At 39.8% G+C, this 9,825-nt stretch overlaps 1 non-coding gene across 1 annotated transcript; it reads left to right on the plus strand.

Moving 5' to 3' along the window:
• Positions 1–1,279: 1,279 nt before the first annotated feature.
• LOC141682105 (small nucleolar RNA R71) lies at positions 1,280–1,386 on the plus strand. Its single transcript, XR_012559506.1, has one exon. It is a non-coding gene; the product is annotated as a small nucleolar RNA R71 (small nucleolar RNA).
• Positions 1,387–9,825: the final 8,439 nt, after the last annotated feature.

Genomic DNA, 9,825 nt, shown 5'->3' on the forward strand with positions numbered 1-9,825 from the left:
AGATAAGTCCAACTTCTTGAAGATTGACAAAGGTATATGATTGATGCTAGCTCCAAAGTCACAAAGGCATTTTTCAAATAACACTTTTCCAGTGGTGCAAGGAATACTGAAGCTTCCAGGATCCTTAAGATTCGGAGGCAACTTCTGTTGTAGCACAACACTGCACTCCTCCGTGAGAGCAACTGTCTCTAAGTCATCAAGCTTCACTTTCCAAGAAAGTATACCTTTTATAAACTTCGCATAACTAGGCATTTGTTCAAGAGCTTCAGCGAAAGGTATGTTGATATGAAGTTTCTTGAACACCTCCAAAAACTTCTCAAACTACTTATCCATCATTTTCTTCTACAGCCTCTTAGGAAAGGGAGGTGGAGAATAGATCTGTTTCCCTCATGTATTACCCTCATGAGGAGTGTGTTCAATAGTAGTCTTCCTTGGTTCCACTTCATCTTCCTTTTGCACTTCTTCTTCAGCCACAGCTTCTCCATCCAAAACTTGAGAGTGTTCGGGATTCACAACCTTCCCAGACCTCAATGTAATTGCCTTTACCTGCTCCTTAGCTTCCCTCTTTCTCGGCACTTCAGTGTTACTAGGGAGTGTACCAGGTTGACGATTTAGCAAAGCATTGGTAATTTGTCCAATTTGATTTTCCAAGGTCTTGATAGAAACCGCTTGGCTTTTATACATGAGCCTCAACTCCTCCAATGTAGATTTTTCATTAGACTGTTGCAGCTAGAGTTGCTGCCTTGGTGCATATTGCGGTTGCTGAAAACTAGGATAGTTGTACAGCTTGGCTGGATACTGCTGATAAGGTTGTTGAACCGCATTCTGAGTATTGTTCCAGCTAAAGTTAGGATGATTGCGGTTGTGAGGATGATAGGTGGTTGGCACAGGTTGCTGCGATCTCTGAAAGTTGCTCACGAACTGAGCTGATTCACTAGAAATAGCACACTGCCCCGTCTCATGAGCACCAGCACAAAGCTCACAGATACTAGTGATCTGATTAACTCCATAATTAGCCAAAGAATCCACCTTAATCGTCAAAGCCTTAAGCTGAGAAGCTATAGCGGTAGCTGTATCTAACTCCAGAAGTCCTGCTACCTTGCCCTGAGATAGTCTCTGAGTAGGATTCTGATATTCATTTGCAGCCATCAGTTTAATCAATTCATAAGCTTCATCATAGCTTTTAGCCCACTAGGCTCCTCATGATGCTGCATTAAGCATGGATCTAGAAGTAGCACCCTATCCATTATGGAAACAATTAATGATCATCCAGTCAGGGATCCCATGATGAGGGCACTTCCTAAGCATCTCCTTATAACGATCCCATGCCTTACATAAAGATTCTCCAGATTATTGGGCAAATTAAGTAAGTGCATTTCTGATTGCAGCAGTCTTCGCCATAGGAAAGAATTTAGTTAAGAACTTTTGAGCAAGATCCTCCCATTTGGTGATAGACCCTGGTGGTAGAGAATGTAACCAGCACTTAGCTTTATCCTGTAGAGAGAATGGAAAAAGCCTCAACTTAATAGCATCTTCAGAATCTCCATTGAACTTGAAAGTGTCACAGATCTCGATGAAATCTCTGACATGCATGTTCGGGTCTTCTGTCGGAGAACCCCCAAACTGAACTGAGTTCTGTATTATCTGAATCGTGCTCGAATTTATCTCAAAGGTATTAGCCGAGATGGTTGGTCAAACAATGCTAGACTGAATATCATTGATCTTCGGTTGAGAGTAGTCTATCAAAGCCTTTGGATTTGCTTCTGGTTCTCCCATTCCAGTAAGAACCTCTTCTTATTTCTCAACTAAGATCTCTTCTTCAACTTTCTCCTCGACTACAACTTCTTCCTCAACTTAATCCAGTGTTCTCTTACGAGACCGAGAACGCGTATGCATACACGCTCGCTAAAGTAACTGAAACACAACAAGGAATCAAGTAACAATGTCCGAGTCACTGAACTTTAACAACCAATGATGACAAACACATAAACTTAAAATTAACACCGAAGTCCCCGGCAGCGGCACCAAAAACTTGTTAGGACTAGAGCATGCACTAATATTCACGTAAGTATACGCGATCACAAGTAATATAGTATAAATTCTAGTTCATTCCTACAGGGACTGGTTTAGGTTAATTTCAATCAATGTATTTATGCAACACTGGTATGGTTATTATTCAATGCTAAGACGAATAACAAATTGAGGTTGACTATAACTAAAATTAACTAAGAGATTATACTAAAGAACATAAACTAGGTGATTAAAGAGATTTGAATAATATATGTCACAAATATGGGATTTTAACTTCATTAAATACTTCATTCAATAACCTTTTCGATGCAATGGTAATGACACTAATCAGATAACACGAAACTGATAAACGCCAACTTTAGTTGTACAAATACCATACCAGACATCCAAAAAAGAGATAGAAGCTGAATATACACCAATTATATTGAGACCCTATATGTCTATAGAATTTGACAACATAACGGTTTAAAGCACAAGTTATCTATCTTGATAGCATATCAAATACATGAACCTATGCTAGCATGGCAAGTTCTAAATCCTTAGATTTACTTTCGCTTCATTAAAGATTAACATACTATCTTATAAGTTTGCGACACTCATAAGACGAATAAGCACAACCAATACTAGGTTATCATACAATCACCACACACTAAGGCATCGAAATGAATTAATTAAAGAAATCCATAAATAAATCTGTTAGAACCCCATGATAACGATTAGCCCATAATCGAACTCATCATCAACGTAGGTTCCGATGAAAGCATGGTATAATAAACGTAGTCTTTATACTGAATAAATAATAAACCAAGTACGAAACAAGAGTATAGGTTCGGGAGTAAAAACTAGCATTCAAAGTTACAACTTAACACAAAGAATCATAAGAATAAACTAGATCTTCTTCTCCTTGGTTGAATTGTGCTTTACAGTAGTCTTAACACCATATTAGTTTATGACTTCTTCTTTTCTTGTTTTTTTGAGTTGGTCTTTTCATGAGCTTTTATTCTGGACATCATCCTAACACCATTTTAGCATCAAAATAATGTTAATTCACCTGTATTCCTGATAAATGCCTGAAATGTAAAAACACTACAAAAACACATTTAAAACACTAACAACTGGAGTAAAAAACACCAATTCAAAGCTTTACGGAGCGTTATATTGTGTCATAAATTCCACTCAACATACCCCCAAACTTGAATCGATGCTTGTCCTCAAGCATAAAAAGACTTAAAGAACAAGAAATAAAAATGCATGAAAGCAAACTATATGAATGCAACAATCCCCATAAAATAACTAAACCAACTAACAAGCAACATCTCAACAAATGCAGTTATTCACACAAAGATCAATCAAGCCCGACAAATCAACTTACAAGCCTGAAACGTGTGTATGTGTGTGTGTGCAAATGCTTACAGATAAACTATCACAACTAGATCAATAATCATGGCTCACTACTCATCAAAGTAGTCGCAAGGCTATAAATAGAATTAAAGCTACACTCCAAATAACTTATAACACTTCAATTCTTATATCGGAGTTTTACATGGATTAAAGCTTTTATTCACATCACAAAAATAACATAAATATACTTATTTGACCATGCAATGAGTGAGGTCCACAAAAGACTTATACAATAATACCCGTGTAGCGAGCATTAGGTTAGTGGATCCCATACTATAAAAGCCTTAGGTCACTAGGCACAAAGTCCCCTACGAACTTAATAACTCGAGTATAAAAGAGCCCACTCATTATCAATTATACATAAACACATTTTTTTCTCTTTTTTTCCACAAATTTCTGAACGAGTGTGTTACGCTCCATCTCGTTCAACCCTAGACTACTAATATAAAATAAGCCGGCTATTAGCCATTTGACATTTAGCCACAACAACTAGCAATGAAATCCAATTTTCTCCAATTTTTAAATATCCATGTTATTTTATCATTAAGAGAATATCTTAAATTCTAAATATAAATAAGCGATTAAAATTCAACAAACAAATAAACCATGACCATGATCTAGCCCTCAAGCAACCTATAAGACTTAGTGAAATATAATTGTCTCTAGCATAAAAATCAACTCGATAAGACTTGACATCACTACACTAGCATCAATATCACAAAACAATCGGAAAAATCATATAAGGGATCATGCTATTATGCCCATGCATGAAACTATATGAACAAACTATCATACAAAATAAAAAAACTATAAAAATAAAAAAACCTACTACATGGCAAATATGCAACTATATGAACTAAACTAGCATTAACATGCAAATGATATACGACTCATATAAAACACATAATCCTTAACTACTACCCCCAAATTTAAAATATTCACTGTCCTTAGTGAAGGTAATAGCAAAGAATCAGGCATACCTAATCGGAACCAGGATCATCACCCTCAAGGGGTTGAGTGTCAGGAGTATCTGAAGGCGGATACAAGGAATCCTCACCGAATACCGGCCACTGGATGTTAACTCTTGTGGCTCTAAATGCAGTCCCCAACGCCTGGGTGAGGTCATGTGCAAACCAGTTATGGATGTCATGCATCGCATCCATCCTCCTAGCTAAACACCTATACGGCGTCGTACTCAAACCAGCACTGCCCTGTGCTTCCTCCTGCTGCTGATGTGATCCTAAAGAACGGACCTCCTCTTCCAACTGAGCTCTCTACGCTGCTCGACGAGCCTGAAAAGTCCCACCAGCATAAGTATGATCCGCTGGCCTTCCACCTGGAATATTGTCATAAGAATATCAATCGGGGCACTAGGGAGCTGCATCTACTCATGTTCGGGCCAATAAACGCCAACCGCCACACACAACTTCATCACAATGGATGAATAGGGTATCGAACCAGTAGTACTCCCTCGCAAAACCTTGGAATACCCTGATGGATAACCATCCCAAGATCCACATAGTCTTCCTGCAAAATACCCCACAACAAATGTGCCACTCAGTAATCTCATGCACGTGAGAAGATGGCATGATGTTAGCAGAAATAAAAGAATTCCATGCATGTGCAAACCTATTCATGCATGAAGCTGGAAACGTGGCATACTCATTCGTGCCCTTCTTGAACTTCCAATGAGTCGCAGGCACACACATGGTAGCAATCATCAAATCCAACTTAAACTCCTTCAGAGTCTTCTCGTTCTAGTTCTCCTGCTCCTTCTTCCTCTCGGGCTGCTCAATCACCATACGACTAGCCTCAACACTGCATTCCACCATCATCCCCCTCACCATGGTGAAACCGTTCTTCTCCTCCTTAGGATTAGCAAAAATCTCGCGCACCACACTCATGGGAACAACATCGGGTGTCTCACAAAAAAAAAACCCAGCCCATCTCCAAGATCATCTCCAACAATTGACCATCTTTCCCCGATGGCTGAAAACAATGCTCCTCGGCTATAGGCTTCGAAAGCAGCCTCACATACTCCGCCTCATCCTCGGGAGTTGAAAACCTAGGCCTCACACCACCTGCACCCGAAGAATCAGTGGTGCTGCTGCTTACTTAAGTTCGTTGTCTTTTTGGTGCCATTGAGATTGAATAAGTTTGAGAGAATAGAAGTTTGTAAGAGAGATTTGTGTGTTTGAGAGTTTTGAGAAGTGATGGAGAGGTTTGTGTATAAGTGTATGTATATATAGGAGATTGGGAAAGAACTAGTTATGGAAAAGGAGTGGAAATTGGGAATAATGGGAATAATGGGTTTGATTTGGAGAGGGAAATTTGGAATGTGGGTGAGTAAAATACGGGTGGGAATAGATTTTGTATTAAAATTCTCGAATTTGCACTCATTTTGTCTCATATTTTTTTTGAACAGAGGGACCCAGCACGGCGGCGCGCTACCTTGGCGCGGGTGCTCTGTGCTTCTGAATTTTCAGCGCGGCCGTCCCGCCAGGTAGAGCGGGCGCGCACAGTTTTTGGAATTTCAGTGCGGTCGCGCCGCTCTACAACGCTGCTACTGTAGTTTGCCCTAATTTTTTCTGTTTTTCTGATTATTTTTTTTTGTGTTTTTCTCTTTTCATTCTGCTTCCTCTATCTACTAATGTACAACAAACTTGTGTTGCCTCCCAAGAAGTGCTTGGTTTACATCGTTAGCTTATCCTAGAATCTCGAGATCAAGTTGACAATAGAATGACACTAACCACCTCACGGGTTGCCATATCCCCATAGTATTGCTTCAACCTCTGACCATTTACCTTAAATGCTTGGCCTGGATCATTTTCAAAATCTCCACAACTCCAGGAAAAAGACGGAGACGAGAGTTAAATAATAGAACTTGTTTTCCTGGCACAAATGAATTGAGCACTAGACCCCTATCGTGCCGCCTCTTGACTTCCTCCTTGTATATTTTGTTATTTTCATATGCTTGAAGCCGAAATTCGTCGAGTTTATTAAATTGAAGCATTCTTTTTTTACCAGCTGCATCCAAATCAAGCTTCAACTTCTTCAAATCCCAATACGCTTTATGCTCGAGCTCCACAGGTAAATGACACCTCTTACCATAAACCAACTGAAACGGCGACATTCCCAACGGGGTCTTGTATAATGTTCTATATGCCCAAACAGCTTCATCTAGCTTCAAAGACCAATCCTTCCTTGATGGACACACAACTTTCTCTAGAATACGCTTGATCTCTCTGTTAGACAGCTCAGTTTGACCATTAGTCTGAGGATGGTAGGTTGTAGCAATGCGATGATTCACATTATACCTTTGCATCATGGCAGTGAACTTTTGATTGCAAAATTACGATCCCTCATCACTAATTATGACTCTTGGAGTCCCAAATTATGTGAATATCTTCTTATGAAGAAAATTAAGCACTACCTTTGCATCATTTGTCGATAAAGCCTTGACTTTAACCTATTTCGATACATAATCGACCGCCAGCAAGATATACTGATTATTGCAAGATGAGACAAATGGCCCCATGAAGTCGATTCCCAAAACATCAAAGACTTCAACCTCAAGAAGCACATTAAGAGGCATCTCATCCCTCTTGGACATATTACGCACATGCTGGCATCATTCACACTTTAAAACAAAGTGATGCGCATCCTTAAACAATATAGGCCAGAAGAATCCCGCTTGAAGGATATGAGCCGCTGTCTTCTTTCTACCATAGTGGCCTCCATAAACAGTCGTCTGACAGTCTCATAAGATCCCCCCATTTTGCTGTAGGAAATGCATCTCCTGATGATTTGGTCAGCTCCTTGCCTAAGCAGATATGGTTCATCCCACATGTACCACTTCACCTCATGAAGAAACTTCTTCCTTTGAGAGTACGACAAGTCTGGCGGCATGATATTATTCACAAGGTAGTTCACAATGTCTACAAACCACGGTTCTTCCTCTTACACTCCAAACAGCTGCTCATCGGAGAAAGACTCATTTATCAATGTCTTATACTGTGAAGTTGCACTTGAATCTTCCAAACGAGAAAGATGATCAGCGACTTGATTCTCAGTAACCTTTCTGTCCTTGATCTATAATTTAAACTCCTGAAGCAAAAGGACCCATCTAATCAATCTAGGCTTCGAGCTTTCTTCGATACGAGATATCGAATAGCGGCTTGATCAGTGAAAACTGTCACCTTCTTCCCAAGCAAATACAATCGAAACTTCTCAAAACTGTAGACAATGGCCAAAAGTTCTATCTCAGTAGTAGTATAATTCAGTTGAGCACCATTGAGGGTCTTACTAGAATAGTAGACCACATGAAATATGTTGTTCTTTCTTTGCCCAAGAACTTCTCCAACTGCATGGTCACTTGCATCGCACTTCATCTCAAAAGGTTCATTCCAATCAGGTGTAGTTATGACAGGTGCCGTGATCAATCTCTTCTTCAAAAACTCAAAAGCAGCTATGCACTCGTCATCAAACTTGAACGGGACATCCTTCTCCAGAAGATTGCACAAAGGTTTAGAGATTTTTTAAAAGTCCATAATGAATCGCCTATAAAAACCCGCATGACCAAGAAAGCTGCGAACTCCCTTCACAGAAATTGGTGGAGGAAGATTTTCAATGACCCCCACCTTGGCTTTGTCCACCTCAAGACCCTTATTAGAGACCTTGTGACCAAAAATAATGCCTTATCGCACCATAAAGTGACATTTCTTCCAGTCGAGAACCATATTGGCCTCAACACACCTTTTAAGAACGTCGCCAAGATTCTGCAAGCACTCATCAAATGAATCGCCAAACACAGAGAAGTCATCCATGAACACCTCCATATTCTGACCAATCATGTCAGAGAAAATAGCCATCATGCATCTCTGAAATATGGCCGATGCTCCACACAACTAAAAAGATACTCTACTAAAGGCGAAAGTACCAAATGGACAAGTGAAAGTAGTCTTTTCCTGATCTTCCGGAGCAATGCAAATCTGATTATAGCCTGAATAGCCATCCAAAAGACAGTAGTACTCATGCCCAGCCAACCTTTCAGCATCTGATCAATAAAATGCAGAGGGAAGTGATTATTTCTCGTGGCCATGTTCAGCTTCCTATAATCCATGCAAACTCTCCACCCTGTGACTGTTCGAGTAGGAATGAGCTCATTCTTCTCATTAGCAACAATGGTGATACCTCCTTTCTTTGGTACACACTGAACTGGACTCACCCAAGAACTGTTAGAAATGGGATAGATAATCCCTGCATCCAGTCATTTGAGAATTTCCTTCTTCACAACTTCTTTCATGATCGGATTGAGCCTTCTTTGTTGCTCAACAATAGGCTTGCTACATTCCTCTTGCAGAATTTTATCACATGCAAGGTGGATGCATCACCTAAAAAAGCATACCTTAAGTGTTCAGGCAATGGTTTAAGCTCAAGTGTAGGAGCTTTCTCAATAGATGGCTTGAGGCGCTTTGGAGATTTTTTCAGGTCTTACATACCAAGAGATTCAAAAGGCAAATCCATCTTCCGCTTCCAGGGAGAAGTATTCAGATATTGCAACTGCTCATCACCTTCATCATCTTCATTATCTGAATTCCCCAACAAGGCCTTTTCTAAGTCATCAGACCTTAGCAATTGATCAAGTTCTGAAGTAACCACAGAATTGACAAACTCCACCTTTAAGCACTCCTCATTATACATAAGGAATTTCATGGTATTCAACACATTAAAATTTACATCCTGATCCAGAACTCGCATGGTGAGCTCACCCTTCTACACATCTATCAAGGTTCGGCTTATAGCCAAAAAGGGTTTTCCCAAGATTATGAGAATCTTCTTATCCTCCTCGAAATCAACAATTACAAAATCAGCAGGAAAGATGAGTTTATCCACCTTGACAAGACATCCTCCATAATGCCTCGTGGATATGTAATAGAACGATCGGCCAACTGTAAGGTCATATAAGTAGGCTTTGGATCAGGTAAGTCCAAATTATTGAAGATTGACAAAGGTATATGATTGATGCTAGCTCCAAAATCACATAGGCATTTGTCAAATAACACTTTTCCAATGGTGCAAGGAATAGTGAAGCTTCCAGGATCCTTAAGCTTCGGAGGCAACTTATGTTGTAGCACAACACTGCACTCCTCCGTGAGAGCAACTGTCTATAAGTCATCAAGCTTCACTTTCCAAGAAAGTATACCTTTCATAAACTTCGCATAACTAGGCATTTGTTCAAGAGCTTCAGAAAAAGGTATGTTGATATGAAGTTTCTTGAACACCTCCAAAAAACTTCTCAAACTACTTATCCAGCATTTTCTTCTACAGCCTCTTAAGAAAGGGAGGTGGAGAATAGATCTGTTTCCCTCATGTATTACCCTCATGAGGAGT

This window comes from Apium graveolens, chromosome 8 (genome assembly GCF_009905375.1).
Source record: "Apium graveolens cultivar Ventura chromosome 8, ASM990537v1, whole genome shotgun sequence".
NCBI lineage: Eukaryota > Viridiplantae > Streptophyta > Magnoliopsida > Apiales > Apiaceae > Apium > Apium graveolens.